The sequence below is a fragment of the Pongo abelii genome, chromosome 15 (assembly GCF_028885655.2).
Source record: "Pongo abelii isolate AG06213 chromosome 15, NHGRI_mPonAbe1-v2.0_pri, whole genome shotgun sequence".
Taxonomy (NCBI): Eukaryota; Metazoa; Chordata; class Mammalia; order Primates; family Hominidae; genus Pongo; species Pongo abelii.
The window spans coordinates 92,381,047-92,405,565 of NC_072000.2; the positions used below are offsets into that span (position 1 = coordinate 92,381,047).

Sequence of the window (24,519 nt, forward strand, 5' to 3'; positions counted from 1 at the left end):
AGCACATGAGCCGGAATCCACTGATCCTATCATACACCACACCACTTAGAGCAATGGGACAGCTCTTTCAATGCGCAGCTGAAGCACCAGATTGGAGATGATACCCTGCCAAGTGGGTGCCATCCTCCAGGATGTGGTATTCTCCCTAAATCAGTGACCATTAAATAGCACCATGTCCTCAGTAGCTAGAACACACAGGTTTGGGTACCAACAAAGAGAAGCAGGAATGCCCTTGCCTTACCATAACTTCCGGGGAAATTTGTGCTCTTGGCATTTGTTGCACAGGGCAGTACTCAGTCATTATCTTATTCCTTCTTGGCTTCCTCCCTCCTCTGTGTCACTTCCTAGTACCTCGCCATACTCTCCTGACATTCCCTCCAAAATAAGCTACTTGCACCTGAATGTATGTCTCAGAATGTGTTTTGGGGAGATCCATGCTGAGGTGTGGGGTTAATGCTAATATTCATCTCACAGATTTGTTAGAAGGAACAAATGGAGAATGTACCAAGCACCATGTCTGGCTTTGAGTAAGTGCTTGGTAAATTACAGTTATCATTGTTGGTGACATCATTATCATTATTCTCTCGCAAAGAGAGCTGAGGCTGGGCTTATTCAAAGTTCTAAGAGAGGCAACATTAACACACCGGCTTACTCCTTCCACATCTTCCCTCCAATAAGTAAATTATTGATCATATTAGTAGCTATCTTTTGTCTACTCTGCAGCTAGGTACTGGGTCAATTGCTTTGAATGAATTATTGCAGTACAATGTTGTCTCAATGGCCTTACGAGATTACAATAATCAGGAGTATAATTATAATCCTCATAATAATAGACAACATGTGTTGAGATTTTTCTATAAACTGGAAGAATCTTCTGAGTGTTTCACGTGTATGTAGTACTGTAGTATCTTTCTATTTTACATGTGTAGCAATAGGCTCAGAGGGAGAAATGGTTTGCCCTTGGCCACACAACCTGGACGAGGAGGAATCTGGATCAGAACCCAGACCTAACTGGTTCCAGAGAGCTTGCTCTTTTCAGAAGACCACAGTCTTATAATCACTTCTTGTATTTCTCTAGATGGGACTGTATGTTTGTGTGATTTAAACTTTTTAGGGTAATAAAACATTGTCCTTCACAGGAGCTAAAAAGAGAACTACCACTCAACACAGACAAGCAAAGTTCACAGGAAATCTGACCCTGTGACAATAATTTTAAGGAACAAGAAGGCATGAGTCACAATCCAAAATAGCAAGAATAAAGCATAGGATTCTGCTTATGCCAAAATATTCCTCTGTGATTTAAACAGATGCAGGGACTTTGTTTTAACCATAGTGGATATGGGAGGGAGAACGCCTACTGTAAGTTGGGATGTCTACAGAAGAAATGGATATCCAAGACACAAATAACTATTTTTAAACAAGTACATAAAAGACAGGGATGTGTCTATTAAATAAATTATTATCATTTTCTACCCTTAGAGAAGTTTTACTTAGTCAATAATTTATGCTAATGTGGAATCATTCTTAGAAAATTAAAATTCAACCTTATGAAATAATCCACTGAAATCTTCCAAGTTAAGATTACATGTAATACAAAAACATTCTTAGTAACTACAATTACAGAAGGAAAATGGAGTCATTTTACCAGCTCTTCGAGCTATAAAAAGTACATTTGATAGATTCTCCCTGCCCTGTATTATTTTCAATCATCACAATGGCTACTATTTTTCAGAGGCTTGTTGTTTTCTGAGAACTGAGTTAAGACCTTTACATTATTTCATTTAATTCCTATAATAACCCTAAGAGGGATATACTATCATTATTTTTATTTTACACAAAAGGGAACTATGGATTAGAGAGGTTAAAATCTTGCACAACGTCACTCAACTAGTATGTGGAGGAATCAAGACTCAAAATATGATTAACCAATGTTATTGACTGAAAGGATTATTCTCTCAGTGTTCTTTCTACGTAGACCCAAACATCTAAGTTCCACAATGGCTGGAATCAGAGTACACAAAAGTACAATGACAAAGGACACTGTATTACTGAGTTCTGAAAATAAAGATTCAAGGCCCTTCTAAAAGTGAAGGGCAGTTAATAAACTGCTCCAAGAATTGGCTTTTCTTGGGGACATGCAAAGAGCTCACTTTTTGGCACTGTGATTTACAGATAAGTAGCCTCATTATCAGGCTGTGGCAGCCATCACAATGAGTCAAAAACACAGGCTCAAAAATGTATACTTCTCCAAAAACAGAGTCAGAATTCACACTCACGGTACAAAATTATAAACATTCTGCACCACCCAGTGACCCTGAGCCAACTTGGTGATCAAAGGTGATTCTGAATTCAATAGGAACCGAGAAGTAAACTCTATTAAATACTATAATTTCCTTAGTCCATCTGTTACATGCAAATACTAATAGTAGTTTCCAGGTTGATTGTTGAAAATCAAAATGAAAATTTGAAGAAGTAGAGGCAAGGGACATATAACGAATGTGTCTTCATCATAAAGATCTTCAATTCAGCCTGATCTATGACAATGATCATAGATCATTATATTGAGATATAATTCACATACCATAAATTCACCCATTTAAAGTCTACAATTCAATGGTTGTTAGCATATTCTCAGAGCTGCACATCCATTACCACAATCAATTGTTGAAATTTTCACCACTCCAAAAAGAAACCCCATACCCTTTAGCAGTCACCTCCCATTCTCCACATGCCTTCAGCCCTAGGCAAGCCCTAGGCAGTCTGCATTCCATCTATATAGATTTGCCTATTCTGGATATTTTATATAAATGGAATCATATATGTAGTATTTTGTGGCAGGCTTCTTTTACTTAGCACAATGTTTTCAAAGTTCACCTATGTGTTGCAGCAGGTGCCACTACTTCATTCCTTTTTATAGCTGAATAACACTCTATTGTATGGATATGCCAGATTTTGTTTGTCCACTCATCACGTGATGAACATTTCAGTTGTTTCCACCTTTTGGCTATTAGGAATAATGCTGTAATAAACTTTTTGTGTACAAGGTTTTGTATAAATATGCGTTTTCAATATACCTAGGAGCGGAATTATTGGGTCATAAGGTAACTCTATCTTTACCTGTTTGAGGAGCCACCAAATTGTTTCACATTTCTGCCAGCAACATATTAAGGGTTCTTATTTTTGCACATCCTCATCAACATTTGTTATTATCTGTCTTTTTAAATTTTATTTTTTATTTCAATAGGTTTTTAAGGAACAGGTGGTGCTTGATTACATAAATACATTCTTCAGTGGCGATTTCTGAGATTTTGGTGCACCCATCACCCAAGCAGTGTACACTGTACCCAAAGTGTAGTCTTTTGTCCCTCATAGTTTAGCTCCCACTTATGAGTGAGAACACACGATGTTTGGTTTTCCATTCCTGAGTTACTTCACCTAAAATAATAGTCTCCAATTCCATCCAGGTTGCTGCAAATGCCATTATTTAATTGCTTTTTATGGCTGAGTAGTATTCCATGGTATGTGTGTATATATATATATATATGTATATATATCACATTTTCTGTATCCACTCATTGATTGATGGACATTTGGGCTGGTTTCATATTTTTGCAATTGCCAATTCTGTTGCTAGAAACATGCGTGTGTGAGTATCTTTTTTGTATAATGACTTCTTTTCCTCTGGGTAGATACCTAGTAGTGGAATTGCTGGATCAAATGATAGATCTACTTTTAGATCTTTAAGGAATCTCCACACTGTTTTCCATAGTGGTTGTGTCAGTTTACATTCCCACCAACAGTGTAAAAGTGTTCCCTTTTTACCATATTCACACCACCATCTATTATTTTTTAATTTTTTGATTATGGCCATTCTTGCAGGGGTAAGGTGGTATCACATTGTGGGTTTAATTTGCATTTCCCTGATAATTAGTGATGTTGAGCATTTTTCCATATGCTTGTTGCCCATTTATGTATCTTAGTTTGAGAACTGCCTATTCATGTCCTTAGCCCACTTTTTGATGGGATTGTTTGGTTTTTTCTTGCTGATTTGTTTGAATTCTTTGTAGATTCTGGATATTAGTCCTTTGTTGGATGTACGGATTGTCAAGATTTTCTCCCTCTATGGGTTTTCTGTTAACTCTGCTGATTATTTATATTGCTGTGCAGAAGCTTTTTAGTTTAATTAAGTCCCATTTGTTTATTTTTGTTTTTGTTGCATTTGCTTTTGAGTTCTTGGTTATGAAGTCTTTGCCTAAGCCAATGTCTAAAAGGGTTTTTCCAATGTTATCTTCTAGAATTTTTATGGTTTCAGGTCTTAGATTTAAGTTTTTGATCCATCTTGAGTTGATTTTCGGATTTTTGAATAAGGTGAGAGATGAGGATACAGTTTCATTCTTCTACATGTGGCTTGCCAGTCATCCCAGCACCATTTGTTGAATAGGGTGTCCTTTTCCCACTTTACGTTTTTGTTTCCTTTGTCAAACATCAATCAGCTGTATTTGGCTTTATTTCTCAGTTCCTAATCTGTTCCATTGGTCTATGTGCCTATTTTAATGCCAGTACCATACTATTTTGGTGACTATGGCCTTATAGTATAGTTTGAAGTTGGGTAATGTAATGCCTCCAGATTTGTTCTTTTTGCTTAGTCTTGCTTGGCTATGACGGCTCTTTTTTGGTTCCATATGAATTTTAGGATTGTTTTTTCTAGTTCTGTGAAGAATGATGGTGGGTTTTTTTTTTTTTTTTTTTTTTTTTTGAGACTTAGTCTTGCTCTGTTGCCAGGCTGGAGTGCAGTGCACGATCTCGGCTCCCTGCAAGCTCCACCTCCCGGGCTCATGCTATTCTCCTGCCTCAGCCTCTTGAGTAGCTGGGACTACAGGTGCCTGCCACCACACCCGACTAATTTTAAACGGGATTTCACCATGTTAGCTAGGATGATCTTGATCTGCCCGCCTCGGCCTCCCAAAGTGCAATGGTGATATTTTGATGGGCATTGAATTGAATTTGTAGATTGCTTTTGGCAGTATGGTCATTTTCACAATATTGATTCTACCCATCCATGGTCATGGGATGTGTTTCCTTTTGTTTGTGTTGTCTATGATTTCTTTCATCAGTGTTTTGTAGTTTTCCTTGCAGAGGTCTTTCACTTCCTTGGTTAGGTGTATTCCTAAGATTTTACACTTTTTGCAGCTATTGTAAAAGGGGTTGAGCTCTTGATTTGATTCTCAGCTTGGTCGCTGTTGGTGTATAGCAGAGCTACTGATTTGTGTACATTAATTTTGTATCCTGAAACTTTGTTGAATTCCTTTACCAGTTCTAGGAGCTTCTTGGATGAGTCCTCAGGGTTTTCTAGACATGCAATTATATAATCAGCAAACTGTGACAGTTTGGATTCCTCTTTACCAGTTTGGATGCCCTTTCTTTCTTTCTCTTGTCTGATTGCTCCGGCTAGGACTTCAAGTACCATGTTTAATAGAAGTGGTGTAAGTGGGCATCCTTGTCATGTTCCAGTTCTCAGGGGGAATGTTTTCAACTTTTCTCCATGTAGTATGATGTTGGCTGTGGGTTTGTCATAGATGGATTTGATTACCTCAAAGTATTTCCCTTCTATGCCAATTTCACTGAGGGTTTTAATCATAAAGGGATGCTGCACTTTGTTAAATGTTTTTCTGCATCCATTGAGATGATCATAGGATTTTTGTTTTTAATTATGTTTATGTGTAGTGTACCACATTTATTGACTTGCATATGTTAAGCCATCCTTGCATCCCTGGTGTGAAACACACTTCATCATGGTGGATTATCTTTTTGATATGCTGTTGGATTCAGTTAGCTAGTAATTTGTTGAAGATTTTTGCATCTATGTTCATCAGGGATATTGGACTGTAGTTTTCTTCTTTCGTTATGTCCTTCCCTGGTTTTGGTATTAGGGTGATACTGACTTCATAAAATGATTTAGGGAGGATTCCCTCTTTCTATATCCTGTGGAATAGTGTCTGTAGGATTGATATCAATTCTTCTTTGAATGTCTGATAGAATTCATCAGTGATTTTTGTCTGGTCCTGAACTTTTTTTTGGTTGGCAATTTTTTTATTACCGTTTCAACCTTGCTGCTCCTTATTTGTCTGTTCAGAGTTTCTGTATCTTCGTGTTTTAATCTAGGAGGGTTGTATATTTCCAGCAATTTATCTATTTCCTCTAAGTTTTCTAGTTTATGTGTGTAAAGGTGTTCATAATAGCCTTCAATAATCTTTTGTATTGCTCTGGTATCATAGTAATATTTCCCTTTTCATTTCTAATTTATTTAACTCCTCTCTTCCTTTCTTGGTTAATCTCATTAATGGTCTACCAATTTTATTTATCTTTTCAAACAACCAGCTTTTTGTTTCATTTATCTTTTGTGTTTTGTTTGTTTGTTTCAATTTCATTTAGTTCTCCTCCGATCTTCGTTATTTCTTTTCTTCTGCTGGGTTTGGATTTGGATTGTTCTTACTTCTCCAGTTCCATGAGGTGTGACCATAGATTGTCTGTTTGTGCTCTTTCAGACTTTTTGATGTAGGCATTTAATGCTATGAACTTTCCTCTTGGCACTGCTTTTTCTGTATCCCCAAGGTTTTGGTAGGTTGTATAACTATTCTCGTTCAGTTCAAATAATCTTTAATTTCCATCTTGATCTTATTGTTTACCCAATGATCATTCAGGAGCAGGTTATTTAATTTCCATGTATTTGCATGGTTTTGAGGGTACCTTTTAAAGTTGATTTCCAATATTATTTCACTGTGATCAGAGAGAGCACTTGATATAATTTTGATTTGCTTATATTTGCTGAGACTTGTTTTGTGGCCTATCATATGGTCTATCTTGGAGAATGTTCCATGTGCTGATGAATAGAATGTATATTCTGCAGTTGTTGGGTAGGATGTTATGTAATTATCTGTTAAGTACATTTGTCCTAGGGTATAGTTTAAATCAATTGTATTTTTGTTGACTTTATGTCTTGATGACCAATCTAGTGCTTGTCAGTGGAGTATTGAAGTCCCCCACTATTATTGTGTTGCTGTCTATCTCCTTTCTTAGGCCTAGTAATAATTGTTTTGGAAATTTGGGAGCTCCAGTGTTAGGCGCATATATATTTAGGATTGTAATATTTTCCTGTTAGACTAGACCTTTTATCATTATATAATGTTCCCCTTTGTCTTTTTTAACTGCTGTTGCTTTAAAGTTTGTTTTGTCTGATACAAGAATAGCTACTCCTGCTTGCTTTTGGTGTCCATTTGCATGGAATATCTTTTTTACCCCCTTACCTTAAGTTTATATGAGTCCTTATGTGTTAGGTAAGTCTCCTGAAGACAGAAGAAACTTTGTTGGCAAATTCTTATCCATTCTGCCATTCTGTATTTTTTAAGGGGAGTATTTAGGCCATTTACATTCAACATTAGTATTGAGATGTGAAGTACTATTCTATTCATCATGTTATTTGTTGCCTGAATACCTTGTTATTGTTTCTTTGTTGTGTTATTATTATATAGGTCCTGTGAGATTTACCCTTTAAGAAGGTTCTATTTTGGTGTATTTTTAGGATTTGTTTCAAGATTTACAATTCTTTTTAGCAGTTCTTGTAGTGCTGGCTCGGTAGGGGCAAATCTCGCAGCATTTGTTTGTCTGGAAAACACTGTATCTTTCCTTCATTTATGAAGCTTAGTTTTGCTAGATACAAAATTCGTGTTAGATAATTGTTTTGTTTAAGGAGGCTAAAAATATTACCCTAATTCCTTCTAGCTTGTAGGGTTTCTGCTGAGAAATCTGCTGTTACTCTGACAGGTTTCCCTTTAGAGGTTTCCTGATGCTTTTGCCTCACAGCTCTTAACTTTAGATAACCTTCATCTTGACTTTAGATAACCTGATGACTATGTGACTAAGCAATGATCTTTTTGTGATGAATTTCCCAGGTGTTCTTTGAGCTTCTTGTATTTGCGTGTCTATATCTCTAGCATGGCCAGGGAAGTTTTCCTCAATTATTCCCTCAAATATGTTTTCCAAACTTTTAGATTTCTCTTCTTTCTTAGGAACATCAATTATTCTTAGATTTGGACACTTAACCTAGTTGCAAACTTCTTAGAGGCTTTGTTCATTTTAAAAATTATTTTATCTTTATCTTTGATGGATTGGGTTAATTCAAAAACCTTGTCTTCGAGCTCTGAAGTTCTTACTTCTTGTTCGATGCCATTGCTGAGACTTTCCAGTGCATTTTGCATTTCTCTAAGTGTGTCCTCGATTTGCAGAAGTGTGATTGTTTTTTATTTATGCCATCTATTTCACCAAAGATTTTTCCTTTCATATCCTGTATCATGTTTTTTATTTCTTTAAGTTGTACTTCACCTTTCTCTGGTGCCTCCTTGATTAGCTTGCTTAGTAATTGATCTTCTGAATTCTTTTTCTGACGATTCACAGATTTTGTCTTGGTTTGGACCCATTTTTGTTGAGCTCCTGTGATCTTTTGGGGGCATTAAAGAAACTTTTTTTGTCATAGTACCAGGATTCTTTTTCTTGTTTCTTCTCATTTGGGTAGACTATGTCAGAGGGAAGATCTGGGACTCAAGGGCTGCTGTTCAGATTATTTTGTACAACAGGATGCTCCCTTGATGTAGTGCTCTCACCCTTCCCCTAGGGATGGGGCTTCATGAGAGGTGAACTGCAGTGATTGTTTTTACTCTTCTGGGTCTGGCCACCCAGTGGAGCTACCAGCCTCCGGGCTGGTACTGGGGAGTGTCTGCAAAGAGTCCTGTGATGTGATCCATCTTCAGGTCTTGCAGCCGTGGATACCACCACGTGCTCTGGTGGAGGAAGCAGGGGAGTGAAGAGGACTCCGTGAGGTCCTTGGTTGTATTTTTGTTTAGTGCACTAGTTTTGTGTTGGTTGGCCTCTAGCCAGGAAGTGGTGCTTTCAAGAGCACATCACCTTCAGTACTATAGGGAGGATGCAAACTTGCTCTAGGGTCACCTGGTTAAGTATCCAGGTTTCTCAGGTGCTGGGCAGGGCCATAGAGCTCCCAAGAAATTATGTCTTTCATCTTTGTCAACCAAAACTGGTAGAGAAAGACCACAAGATTTGGGCAGGGATAGGCTTGTCTGAGCTCAGACTCTGCTGGGGTGGGGCTTGCTGTGGCTGTGGTGGGGGGTGGGGGTGTTGTTCCCAGGCCAATGGAGTTATGTTCCCTGGGGGATTATGGCTGCCTCTGCTGAGTCATACAGGTCCCCAGGGAAGTGGGAGAAAGCTGGTAGTCACAGACCTCACCCTACTCCCATGGAACCTACAGTTCTATAGGCTGTATGGAAATCAATCTATACATGTACAATGAACTCATTTTTGACAAAGTCACTCATTTCTACCATGCCCCGAAATGAGGGAGCACCAAGTCTATTTCCAGGCATCCAGTGACCAGGGAAAAGAACTTGCCCGAGACCACCAGCCTCCCCACTGAAAAAGCAAGCAGACTCACAGTTTTTCGGCATCTCAGGGAGCCTGTTATGGTGATCCAGTTTCTTCAAAGGGTCTGTAGATTCTCTCAACTTTCCTTGTAGCTTCCTTTAGTAGTTCTTGGAGCAAAAGATCACAATGTGAGTCTCCACATGCTGGCTGCTCTTTCTCTCCAAGCAGGATCTGCAAGCTAGTCCTGCCTCCTATCCACCATCTTAAACCTATCTCTCACCACTGTTATTCAACAGAGGTCCTAGGTAGACCAATCAGGCAAGAGAAAGAAATAAAGGGTATCCAGATTGTAAAGGAAGTAGTCAAATTATCCTTGCTTGCAAATAATATGATCTTATATCTGAAGAAACTTTAAAACTCTACAAAAACTATTAGAACTGACAAATTCAGTAAAGTTGCAGGATATAAAATCAACATACAAAAATTAGTTGCATTTGGCCAGGTGCAGTGGCTCACACCTGTAGTCCTAACACTTTGGGAGGCCGAGGCAGGCTGATCACCTGAGGTCAGGGGTTTGAGACCAGCCTGGCCAACATGGCAAAACCCCATCTCTACCAAAAACACAAAAATTAGCTGGATGTGGTGGCTCATGCCTATAATCCCAGCTACTCAAGAGGCTGAGGCAGGAGAATCTCTTGAACCCGGGAGGCAGAGGTTGCGGTGAGCCAAGATCGTGCCACTGCACTGCAGCCTGGGTGACAGAGTAACACTCTGTTTAAAAAAAAAAAAAAATTAGTAGCATTTCTGTATGCCAATAACAAACAAGCTGATAAAGAAATCAAGAAAAAAGCTCATTTAAAATAGCTACAAATAAAATAAAATATCTAGAAATTAACTTAAAAGAAGTAAAAGATCTTTGCAATGAAAACTTTAAAATACTGATGCAAGAAATTGAAGAGGACACAAAAAATGGAAATATATTCCATGTTCATGTATTCGAAAAATTAATATTGTTCAAATGTCCATAGTACTCAAAGCTATTACAGGTTCAATGGAATCCCAATCAAAATACCAATGACATTCTTCATAGAAACAGAAAATCCTAAAATGTACATGGAACGATGCAAGAGCCAGAATTGCCAAAGACAACCTGAGCAAAGATAACAAAACTGAAGGAATAACATTACCTGACTTCAAATCATACTACAGACTATAGTAACCAAAACAGCATGGTAGTGGCATAAAAGCAGGCACATAGACCAGTGGAATGGAATAAAGAGCCCAAAAATAAATCCATACATCTACAATGAACTCATTTTTGACAAAGTTGCCAAGAACATGCATTAGGGAAAGGGTAGCCTCTTCAATAAACGGTGCTGGGAAAACTGGATACCCATATGCAGAAGAATGAAACCAGACCCTATCTCTCACCATATAAAAAAAAATCAAAATAGATTAAAAACATAAATCTAAAACCTGAGACTATGAAATGACTAAAAACAAACACTAGGGAACCTTTCCGGGGACATTGGTCTGAGCAAAGATTTCTTAGGTAATACTGCACAAGCACAGGCAACCGAAGCAAAAATGGATAAACAGGATCACATCAAGTTAAAAAGCTTCTACACAGCAAAGGAAACAATCAACAAAGTGAAGAGGGACCCACAGAATGGGAGAAAATATTTGCAAACTATCCATTTGACAAAGGATTAATAACCAGAATATATAAGGAACTCAAATCTATAGGAAAAAAATCTAATAATCCAATTTGAAAATTAGCAAAAGATCTGAATAGATACTTCTCAAAAGAAGACATAGAAATGGCAAACAGGTATATGAAAAGATGCTCAACATCATTGATCAGAGAAATGCAAATCAAAACTACAACGAGATATCATCTCACTTCAGTTAAAATGGCTTATATCCTAAAGACAGGCAATAACGAGTGCTGTCAAGGATGTGGAGAAAAGGCAACCCTTGTACAGTGTTCATGGGAATGTAAATTAGTACAACCACTATGGATAACAGTATGGAGGTTCCTCAGAAAATGACAAATAGAGCTACCATATAATCCAGCAATCCCACTGCTAGGTATATACCCCAAAGAAAGGAAATCAGTTTATCAAAGAAGTATCCACAATCCCATGTTTATTAAAGCACTATTCACCATAGCCAAGATTTGGAGGCAACCTAAGCATCCATCAACAGATGAATGGATAAACAAAATGTGGTACATATACAAAATGGAGTACTATTCAGCCATTAAAAAAATGAGATCCTGTCATTTGCAACTACATGGATGGAACTGGAGGACATATCATGTGTAATAAGTCAAGCACAGAAAGACGAACTTCACGTGTTCTCACTTATTTGTGAAAGCTAAAAATTAAAACAATTGAGCTCATGGAGATAGAGTAGGAGGATGGTTACCAGAGGCTGGGAAGGGTAGTGAGGGGAGGGGAGTGGCGACGGTTAATGGGTACAAAAGTATAGTTAGATAGAATGAATAAGATCTAGTATTTGCTAGCACAACAGGGTGATTACAGTCAACAAAAATTTATTGTACATTTTAAAATAACTAAGAGTGTAACTGGAATGTTTGTAACACAAAGAAATGATAAATACTTGAGGTGCTGGATACCCCATTTACCCTGATGTGATTATTACATCTTGTATGCCTGCATCAAAATATCTCATGTACCCCATAAATATACATACCTACTATGTACCCATAACTATTTTCAATTTTTTAAAAAAAGAAGTTGTTTGTGGAAATCCAGGGAGTGTTTTGTCCTCTCCCCTTTTTCCTTCTTAAATCATTGATTAATAACTTGATCCCATTCATAGATTTGCCACCTTCTAAGAAACAAAAAAAAAAGGGAAAATAAGCATCCTTTCAAATATGTATGATATGGTTCTTAAGACGTATGAGTCTTAAACCAGAAGGACTTTAACAGATGATCTCATGAGGTAGTACTTACCAGAAATAGGCTGCTGACCAGCTGGCCACCATCTGAGCTCTATTCCTCGGTTGAGTGCCTTCTCTAAGAGCTGTCCTGTTGTCTTGCTAAATCATCAAAAACACCTGGGCTACATAAGCTTTATTCTGGCAGAAATACTTCCCTTAGGTTTTGATTTATCGTGAGGTCCTTGGCCATAAGGAGAATTTTTCTGCAAGCTGTAAAAAAGTAAAACTGTTGTTGACAACCCTTTCAATGTCCTTCATTTAAGAATGCATGTTTTAAATTTCTCTTACGATTTAGGGAGAGAAAATCATTTAATACAAATGAGTTTACAATGAAACCAAAGTGTTTCTCTTGGTTTTCAGAAAGTTGAGAAACAAAAATCAGTAAGTATTTTCTTCTGCTTAAAATAATTATTTGAGGCCAGACGCGGTGGCTTACGCCTGTAATCCCAGCACTTTGGGAGGGCGGATCAAGAGGTCAGGAGATCAAGACATCCTGGCTAACACAGTGAAACCCCGTCTCTACTAAAAATACAAAAAATTAGCTGGGCGTGGTGGCGGGCGCCTGCAGTCCCACCTACTTTGGAGGCTGAGGCAGGAGAATGGCGTAAACCCAGGGGGCGGAGCTTGCAGTGAGCTGGATCGCGCCACTGCACTCCAGCCTGGCGACAGAGTGAGACTCCGTCTCAAAATAAAAAAATTATTATTATTATTATTTGCCTGTTCTCCTGAATGATTTCCAATTTTCCTTTTATTTCTATTTAACTGTCTTTTATGTATTTTACATATAAGGTACATGTTTCTATGGCATACATATATTTTTTATAAGTCTTTACAAATCCTTCTACAAATGATAAATAAATACATATCTAGATACCATATGTAGAAGATAGTTCACCGTAAAAACTCCAGAGGTGATAGAAGCAACGACTATTCATTCAGGTCTCTTGAGCTAATCCAGCTCTTAAACTAGTGTCAGGTAAGCTTGTGAAGGAGGTGAAGATGTTCTGAATCCTAGCCTCTCCCAGGCCCCTTGATTATCTATTGTTGTATATCAAATCACACCCAAACAGTGGTTTAAAAACAATAGCCTATCACTCATTTCATTCATGAATCTGGAGGTTCACTGGGATCAGCTAGCCAATAGTTCTCAAATATGAAAAACCACTTTTTCCCTGGAGGACATTTGTAAATGTCTAGAGACATTAGCTGGTGTTAATGAAGTGGCACCATCAGATAGGTAAAAGCCAGCTAAAACACAAGATTTAAATAACATGCAGTCTTAAAGCAAAATATCCCAAATGTCCAAGTTTCAATCAAAAATCTCATATACCAAGAACTATTAGGAAGATATCAAATCAAATGAGAAAATACAACTGACAGAGGACAACACCCAGATGACACAGATGTTAGAATTATACAATAAGGATTATAAATCATCCATCACAAAAATGTTTCAACATGCAATTATGAAAATTAGAAAAATATAGAAAGTCTCGGCAAGGACTTAAGAAGATATCAAGAAGAACAAAATACATATTTTAGAACTACGAAAAAATACAAAAACCAAAATTAAAAAACTAAATGTATGACCACAACAGAAGAATGACTGGAACAGAGGAAAGAATCAGTAAACTTAAAGATACCTAATTTGAACAACAGAGAGAAAATAGATTGAAGAAATGAGCAAAGCCTCGGAGACGTGGGACTATAACAAGTTTCAGGAGAGCAAAAGAAGGTGGGGACTGAAAAAATATTTCAAGAAATAATGGCTGAAAAAGTCTCAAATTTGGCAAAAAACAAACCAACTACAGGTTCAAGAAGCAAAGTGAATCCCATACAGGAAAAATTAAGAGAAATCCACAGCAAGACACATCAGAGTGAAACTTCTGAAAACTAAAAACAAAGAAAAAATCTTGAAAATAGCCAGAGAATAACAATACATTATCAACAAGGGAAAAAACAACTGGAAGGACAGTGGATTTCTCACTAAAAAGCATGGAGCCCAGAAGAAAGTGGCACATTTTTCAAGTGCTGGAAGAAAAGAATTGTCAACACAGAATTTTACATCTAGCAACAATATCCTTCAAAAATGAAGGAGAAATCAAGATATTCTCAGTTAAAAGAAAACTAAGTGAATTTGCCTTGCCCCCAGCACACATACATTAAAGAATGGCCAGAGGAAGTTCTCTAAACACAAATTATAAAAGAAAGAGTCATGGGGATGTCTGGAAGTAAGAAAGAATATTATAATGGTAAAAATATGGTAAATAAAATTTCCTTCTCCTCTTGAAATTTCCAAATTATGTTTGATGATTGAAGCAAAATTTTAACACTGTCCAATGTGGTTCTCAATGCATGTAGATAAAATATTTATATTATTAATGAGAGAGGGTAAAGGGATATAAATGAAGGCAAGGTTTCTAAACTTTACTTGAACTGGTAAAATATCGATGACAGTAGACTTTGATAAATTATGTATGTAATACCTAAAGCAACTACTTAAAAAGCTGCTCAAAGATACATGCTGAAAAACACTAGAAATAAAAATGGGATTCTAAAAATGTTCAACAAACCTACATAGAGCCAGAAAGAAAAAAAAACTGAATTTATTTCTCACTATGGTAAGGGAGAGGTAAACCGGTTAGACACAGTTTCTCTGAGCAAAACGAAGCATTGATTTCATATTGGGTTTTTGGGAAACATGGAGTTCAAGGATTGGCAGACTTTAAGAGGTGTGAGGGGTTAATATCACGATTACTGGGGTGAGACCCTTGTTGATTGGTGTGCTGTCCCTGGCCTGTTTACAGGAATGAGTCCATCACTGATTGGCGAACTTTTAGAGGCAAAAGACTGACACTGATTGGTTGGCTATATGTATGTTCAGTGAGATGAGTTGTCTTGTCTGTGGAACAGGTTTAAAACTGGCCCTGGTAGCTACTTCTTACCACGGCTAAAGAAAAATCCAGCTTTTCCTAACTTTGTAGCAAATTTTAAATTTTCGCTGGTATTGCTATTTGAAAGTATGTATTTTAAACTTTATTTCTATTATTTCAGTTTTTTGTCCCTCACATCTGGTAGGGTGGAGAATGTTTGTGAAAAAAGATGAAAGCATATCCTTTCTTCTTGCCTACTCATAACCAACTTTTCCCCTTCTGATAACAATATCCATCCCTCCACCCACACTCATCTGACATATCTTTGGGGAATTCTTCCTTTCCTACATCAACCACGTGGTTCTGATGAGGGCTGTCATTGTCCCAGCCGCATAAATGGACATGTGATCCAGACCTAGCCAATCAGAATACCACACTTCCTTGATTACAGTGATTGGTCCAGAAATGAGCATATAACTCAGGTTTGGCCAATCAGTATTTTACCCTTGGAATTTTAAGTAAAGTTTCCTTTTACTCTTGAATCACTAGGCAGAAATACAGTAAGACCCAACCTATTCGTGATAGTGTTTACCCCTGCAGAAAGAAAGCACATCTGCAGGAGAAAAAAATGAAGTTACCAGCAGAGAAAAACGGACATGAGAAATGGGGTGGGGAGAGATGGGTGGAGAACAGCGTCCACAGCATTCCAGACCCTGTTTCCACATGTCAGAGGCCAGCTCCACCCATGCCCTTCTCAATTTCATGGGCCAATAAAGTCATTATTTGATTAAACTAGTTTAAAAGTAAAGGAATAAGGAAAGGCTGGAAAAAGAGAAGCCTTCAAGGGTGCCTTGAAATAGAGGAGGACAGGCTGGGGACAGTGGCTCACGCCTGGAATCCCAGCATTTTAGGAGGCCAAGGCGGGCGGATCACTTGAAGTTAGGAATTCCAGACCAGCCTGGCCAACATGGTGAAACCCCGTCTCTACTAAAAATACAAAAATTAGCTGGGCGTGGTGGCACATGCCTGCAATCCCAGCTACTTGGGAGGCTGAAGCAGGAGAATCGCTTGAACCCGGGAGGCGGAGGTTGTGGTGAGCCAAGATCAGGCCATTGCACTCCATCCTGGGTAACAGAGTGAGACTCCGTCTCAACAACTACAAAAAAAAAAAGAAATAGAGAAGGACAAAGCCAGCACTTCGGTCCAAGTGAACATGCCATCCACATAGAGCTAAAATAGCTTTTAAAAGATACTTTGGGCAGCAGTAATGAGAAAGCTATTGTTTCAGTAGGTAGTTGCTTTGGTGAGAAAGGTCATTGCAAAGAATTTAAACCACTGACTCTCTAGACAACAAGATTATCATGGTTTTTGCTGTGTGCAGACTTTCCTGTCAGATTATCTCTCTCACACTCAGCTATCCCTATGAGAAAAACCTTTAGAAGTAATATTTATTAGCGGTCATGTAATATATGAGTCATAAGCCGGTGAGACCGTTGACCTCGTTCATCTTCGACCACATGGTAAGGTTTTCTGAATAAAACCAGTCCTCCCTGCTCTAGAATGCTCTGTATTTTTCTCTATCATATCACCCTGTGACACTTCATTGCACGGATATTGTTCTGTGACTGCCTGCCCCAGTAGACTGAGTTCCTGGAGGGCAGCGACCATGTCTGACTCACTGGTGTATATCTAGAGCTTATCATCATGCTATTAGGTGCTCAATAAACATTTCCTGATTGCATGAATAAAGGCATGAATGGGCAATGGGTCAATAATTGGGTGAATACTCAGCTATTATTTGTGAAATAAACAACTGACGTAGAAACTCTTAGAAAATCTAGGGTAGGAAGATATTTAGGAGGGCCCATCACCCAATAACCAGTATTGCAGAGATTGTAGCCCACAAGTGATTAGGTTCAGGAGCTGATCATTTATAGTTTTTCTCTCTAAAAGGAACCACCAAAGCCCTTCTCTCCTGTGGGGCATGGAGCAAGCAGGGGAGGAGGGCTTAGCTGCCACGATCAGATAGCCTCACATTTGTACAGAATTTTCTAACTTTCACAATGTGTTTTACTTTGCAGACTTCATCTGATAGCCTGTGCAATTGGAAGGACATTCCCAATTCTTCTGATAGAGCCGCTTCAGCAGCTTGCTCACACTCATGCAACTAGCACAAGGAAATCAAGTCTCAAAGTGGCTTTCAACAAGTCCTTCTGGAGGTTCACTGTGTACCACACATGGTGCTAAGTCCAGTGTGTTTGGTTTTTGTTGTTGCTGCTATAACAATTACTATAAACTTAGTGGCCTAAAACAGCACAAATTTATTCTCTTACATTTCTGGAGATGGGAAGTCTGAAATCACTTTCACAGGGCTAAAGTGAAGAAATCATCAGGGTTCCATTTTATCTGGAGGCTCTGAGAGGGAGAATTCATTTCCTTGTCTTTTACAGGTCATAGTGGCTGCCTGTGTTCCTCGGCTTATGACCCCTTCCTTCATCTTCAAAACTCCTCACTCCAATATCTGCTGCTGTCATCACATTGCCCATTGCCTTTTCCTCTGACTCTGACTCCTCTGTGTCCCTCTTATATGGATTCTCGTGGTTACACGGGGCCCACCAGGATAATCCTGGATAATATCCGCATCTTAAGATCCTTCACTTAGTCACATCTGCAGAATCCCCTTACCAGGCAAAGTAACATATTCAGAAGTTCTGGGGATTCTAAAATGAACATATTTAGGGGCCATTATTCAGCCTACCACATCCAGTAAGCAGGTAAGTCTGCCCATCCTGAAGCCCATACATGGGCTCCTCTATGACCCCTAACCAGATACCAAGGGCTTGGGTCTTCATCTGAGCGGTTGACTTATTTCTTCTTTATGTGCCACACGCAGGTTTGCCAAAATCAAAAGTAACGATCCCAGTTGGTGGTCTCTTAAACACAAGGGGATGCACCATTAGGGTAAAATACCAAAGGTACCAGAAGAAGACACAGCTCTGACTGCAAGTATTATCAGAGCCTTTCCCACCCTCCCCAAGGACCCCCATTCTGTTGCAGTTGCTAGAATGGTGAGGCCGGTGTGTCACCCAAGGAGGGATATTGGGGCTGCTGAGTCAAGTGGATGTCAGCCAGCTGTGTCATGTGGGACAGCTCTGTACCTTCTGCAGACATTAGGGCCAGTGCTCAGACTGCCCTCTATTTATATCCCTTAGTAATTCTGAGCATGGGATACAATTGCTCCTCTAAGAACTCTTGAGCAATGAAGAGGTAGTAACATCAATGACCAACTGGGTAGACCTCAAGTGTCAGCAAAACTTTGTAACTGGCTGCTACCCGTGCCATATTGGTGTGTCCCAGAAAGGCTGAGGGAAGACAGCAAAGATATAACTTTCTAGGATGTAATCCCTACTGAAAACTCAGAGTAAGGATTGCAAAGTTAGGCCAACAAGAGTCCAGTAACTTAGGTCCTAGTAACCTTGAGCAAGTCACTAAACTTCTGTGGTCCACAGTGCCTCCATCTGATAAAGAGTCAGTCCTTTTCATCTCAAAAACCCACCATTGTACTGCCTCTAAGTTTCAAGATGGGAAAGCAGGTCCAGTCTCCAAGCCTGGTGCCATGGCCAAAAGGTCACCCCAAGTCTAAGCAAGGTGGAATTCCTTTCCTGCAGGCTTTTGTTTCCTCTCCTACCCTTAGCCTCTTTTAACAGAATGTTCAAGGGTTGTGGCATGAATTGAGTAAAAGCTCCCAATAATTCAGGATCTGTCCGCTTTGGAGAACATCGACTCCAAAGTCCTTGACCATGAGAGATGCTACTTGAGAATTGATTGAGTACATCAGTGACTGCCTGGCTTCCACAGGAAAATGTCTCTGTATTCAGGATGTTTCCTTCAGATTCTTTCTCATGAACTTTGTGTGTTTTCCTGAATGTACTACAAACAGTATTACCGGAAGTGTAATGATAGAGGATTTGGACAGTCTTTGATGATGTATTACAATGAATGATGATGATACATAATAATAAGGTTCATGTTTGATGACATTGGCTGAAGATATAATTATGATGAGGAATTAATAATGCTGACAGAAATTATTCCCTCTAATAACTCTCTAGAAGTTATTAAAAATGTTATTTTTGGAAAGCATGCTGAATTTAAAGTCTTGCCTTCTGTACTTCCTTCAAACACATAAAATATAATCCAAATTTAGTTTTCATTCCTGATAAGAGATTGGTTTGTTGGGAAAAGAAGTGCAATGTCACAAAATCTTGGAGCAAAAGAATTCCCAGGAAAAATTAAATTCAATATTTAATTTTGCAAATGAGAAGACATGTTCATAATGGACATTATGTGAGTTGCTCAAAGTCACACTATAGCTGTCAGGACTAAACATGACTCTCTCTATACACAATATGTCTCCATATGTATGTCTACCCATATCCAGGGCTTTGTATCTACCCTGATACCCACTATCTAGTAGATATCTATATTCATTGCACCAGTATTTTCCAGATTTCAGTACTTCATAATTCTCAATCTGTACCATATGTACTCACCATCTTACTATTATTTGTTTCCTTCAAGTCAACTCAGATTTTTTCTCGTTTATTTAAAAACAACATTTGTAACACCAGTGTAAATAAAATACCAGTTTACTTGCCATAAAAGACTGGCAAAATAATCAATTTGTGTCTATGTATTAGAAAAAGTTTACTTTCCAAACCTTGTGAAAATCTGTCTCCTCCCAGGGTGCCTTGCCTATAAAATAAATAGAATATTGAAATTCTTAAAAGATTAGGAATCACTGGCCTAAGATAAAAGTAATCAACAGAATAAACTTGCAGGCTTGAAACAGTTCTAACGCACTGAAATATCACAGAAAATTGCTATTTGTTTTATTACAATATCTTGCATCACCAGTTCACACAATTTTCACTTGGCTTATAGGGATGATATTGAAACACTTCATTGTGTGCAACAGGGAAAAGTAGGTCTTAGGGAGAGGTAGATATTTCACAAAAGAAAGCTGAAGCTAGTAAAACATCTCCAGTTGGAACAATTATGCTATCTGTGTGATATTAGACTCACTTTAATATCTCAGAGCCTTAGATTTTTCTCATTTTAAAAATGTGAACAATTGGTACTTTTCAGAGTTATTGTAAGGATTAATGAGAAAATATAAATAAACGCACAAAATAATTAGCACACATAAAACATAAACACAAATAAAATAATTAGCCTGGTATAAAGAACAAAATGGAATTTCAATACATATATTTATATGGCAAGTTGGATCTTTTTCCCTGTTCTCTCTTTTCTGGAGTCTGATGCCTTTTATGGTTTTTGTAATGTAATTCAAAAATGAGAAGCAGAGAAATATTGTTTTAACATCATAAGGTACAGTCATTTTTATTTCATTTTTCAGACAAAGAAACTGAGATGTAGAATTAGTTTAAGTAATGTGTCTGTCCAGGTAGTAAGTTCTGAAGCCAAAATACTCTCCATCTTCAGAGCTTAAGCTCCTAACAATCTATACGATCTATTGCATAGTATCCAATCTATACTATGAGTCATGGCAGATTAAGATGACCACAAATTCTTTTGACACTCTTCCCACTGAAAGATGAATTCTATGTCTCCTTCTCTTAAATCCAGGTTGGTTCTCTGATTATCTAATGGAATATAAAGGAAATGATGTTGTACCAGTTTCCTGGCCCAGGTCTTAAGAGACTGGTAGCTTCAGTGTTCTATTTCTGTAATTACTTATTCTTAGAGCTCTGAGGATGCATGGAAGAAATCAAACTATCCTGCTAGAGAGACTATGTGCTCTGCAGTTCAGGGCACAGGCTTACCAAAAGACTGAGACCTAGCCATAGGACTATGGAATGCTTCCCACTCCCCAACACCTTGCCAATGCATTACTAAAGGACTGTTTACCACGATTCCTCTTACCCAGTACACATCATGTTCACCTGCTATGGTTTTCATGTTTGTCCTCTCCAAACCTCATGTTAAAATTTGATCCCCAATGTAGCAGTGTTGGGAGGTGGAGCCTGGTGGGAGGTGTTTGAGTCATACGGGAGGATCCTTCATGAATAGATGAATGACCTCCCTTGGGGCTGACTGTGTTCTCCTTCTATTAGTTTCCAAAACAGCTGGTTATTAAAGATGCTGGCACCTTTTACCACTCCTTCACCCCAGCTTCCTCTTTTACCATGTAATGTCTTAGCGTACACTAACTCCCCTTCCATTTTTCACTGTTAGTTGAAGTGGCCTAAGGCCCTCACCAGATGTAGTTGCCCAATTTTGAACTTCCCAGCCACCAGAATCATGAGCCAAAAAAACCTCTTTTCAAAATAAACTACCCTATCTCAGGTGTTCTGTTACAACAATGCAAAATGAACAAAGACACCACCTTTCAATGAAAAATTACAAGGCTAAAGAAAACATAGTTTGAAGAGTCTGAACAAGCATCAGAACTAGGGTCATGTGTACAGAAATACTGGCATTATCAGACTAGGAAATTAAAATAACTATGATTAATATGCTAAGGGCTTTAATGCAAAAGTAGACAACATGAAAAAACAGACAGATGATGTAAGTAAAAAGATAAAAATTCCAAGAAGGAATGAAACAAAATGCTGGAGATTAAATACAATGTAACAGAAATAAAAAATGTCTTTGATGGATTCATTAGAAACCTGAACATGAGTGAGGAAAGAATCTCTGCTCTTAAACATTGGGTGTACATGGACATACAGACAGGAAAAATAGATACTGGGAACTACCAGACGGGGGAGAGAGGGAGGGAGGCAAGGGCTGGAAAAGTACCTGTTGCATACTATGCTCACTACTTGGAGTACATTCATATTCTAATCCTCAGCATCATACAATATATCTTCATAACAAACCTGCTCAAGTACCCCCAATTCCAAAATAAAAGGTGAAAAAATAATGAAAAAAGGATCTCCAAGTTTGAGGATATGACAATAGAAACTTTTAAAACTAAAAAGCAAAGAGAAAAAAAGATTGAGAAAAAATAGAATCAAATAGCCAAGAACTATGAGAAAACTACAAATGGTATAAACTAGACATAGTGGCAACACCAGAAGGAGAATAAAAAGAGAAAGGTACAGAAAAAAGTATTTGAAGCAATAATGACTGAGAAATTCCCAAATTAATGTCAGACACCTAATCAACAGATACAGAAAGTTCAGAGACTATCAAGCCGGATAAATGCCAAAATAAAGTATACCTTGGTACATCATATTCAAACTTCAGAAAATCAAAGATAAAGAAAAAATCATGAAAGAAGTCAGAGGAAAAAAATCTTACCTATTAAAGCAAAAATAATAATTATATTTAACTTCTTTTCAGAAACTATGCAAGCAAGAGAGTGGAAGGAAATATTTAAAGCGTTTAGAACCAAAAATAAAATCCACCAACTTAGGATTCTGTATCCCATGAAATTATCCTTCAAAAGTGAATGAGAAATAAAGACTTTCTCCGGCAAACAAAATTTGAGGAAATTTGTTTCTAGTAGATCTGCTTGCAAGAAATGTTAGAAGTTTTTCAGAGAGAAGGAAAATAACGTAAGTCAGAAACTCAGACCTATGGGAAAAAAAAAGCATCAGAGAAGAAATAAGTTTAGATAAAATGAAAACATTTATGTTTCTTAATCTTCATGGATCTAATAGATAGCAGTTTGTTCAAAATAATAACAAAAATATGTTTGATTACATATTCTCGTGTGTGTATGTTTATGTGTAAGTGAAATGAATGACAAGTTACAAAGGACAGGAGAGAGGAATTAGGAATATTTTGTTGTCATTATTATAAGGTACTTGCACTACCTGTGAAGGGATGTAGTGTTACTTGAAAGTGGGGTTGGATTATGTATGTACATTGCAAACTCCAGGGCAAGCACTAAAAATAGTTTTTTTAAAAAAGCATAGGGGCCAGGTAGGATGGTTCACACCTGTAATCCTAGTGTTTTGGGAGGCCAAGGTGAGAGGATCACTTGAACCCAGGAGTTCAAGGCTGCAGTGAGCTATAATCACACCACTGCACTCCAGCCTGGGGGAGCGCAAGGTCAAACAAACAAACAAAAACCACAATTGTCCATAAATGATATGCTAAGAAAGGAGATAAAATTGAATCTCATACAATGCTCAATTAAAACCACAAAAGGCAGGAAAAGTGTGGAAGGCAAACTAGGAAGAAAGAACAAAAACACAAATAAAAATATTAACGAATATGATAGACATTAATCAAATTATATCAATAATCATTTTAAATGTTAATGATCAAAATATACCAATTAAAAGACAGAGATTGTTAGAGTGGATCAAAAACAAGACCAAACTATATGCTGTCTAGAAGAAACCCACTTTAAATATAAAGACACATGGAGATTTAAAGTAATGAGGGAAAATATAATATGCTAACACTAATTTAAAAAAAGAGGAAGTAGCTATACTAATTTCAGGCAGAGCAGACTTCAGAGCAAGGAATGTTATCAAGAATGGATAGAGGTATTACATAATGATAAAGGAGGTAAATACTTCATGGAAGCATAATAATCCTCAATATGTATGCACTTAACAACAGAGTATCAAAATATGTGAGGTAAAAACTGATAAAACTGTAAGGAGAAATGGGTGAATCCACTGTTAGGGTTAGACGTTTTAACATGTCTTATTAGAAATGGACTGATTCAGGCAGAAAATCAGTAAGCACATTGTTGAACTCAACAGCACCATCAATCAACTGGATATAATTGAAATTTATAGACTACTTCATCCAACAACATCAGGTTACGCATTCTTCTCAAGCTCACATGGAACATTAACCAGAATAGACCACATTCGGGGTCATAAAACATGCCTTAACAAATTTTTGAAGATAAATATCATAAAACATCTACTCCCAGACTACAGTGAAATTAAACTTGAAATCAGTAACAGAAAGATAGCTGCAAAATCCCAAGATAATTGAAGATTAAACTGCACTTCTAAATAACACATGCCTCAAAAAAGAAATCTCAAGAATTTTTTAATTTGGAACTAAATGAAAATACAACTTATCAAAATTTGCAGGATGCAGCAAAAGCCGTGCTTAGAGAGAAATTTATGGCATTGAATGCATATATTAGAAAATAAAAAGTATCTAAAATCAATAATTTATGCTTCCACCTTAGGATACCAAAATAAGAAGAGCAGCTTAAATTCAAATTAAGCAGAAATAAATAAA

At 37.7% G+C, this 24,519-nt stretch overlaps 1 long non-coding RNA gene across 1 annotated transcript in view; it reads left to right on the plus strand.

The window, feature by feature from the left end:
- The window catches only part of LOC129049805 (uncharacterized), a 29,519-nt gene extending 11,929 nt beyond the window's left edge, over positions 1 to 17,590 (plus strand). Inside the window, exon 3 of the long non-coding RNA XR_008513153.2 lies at positions 17,352 to 17,590. This is a non-coding gene — a long non-coding RNA (uncharacterized LOC129049805). The remainder of the gene's footprint in view (positions 1 to 17,351) is intronic.
- Positions 17,591 to 24,519: the final 6,929 nt, after the last annotated feature.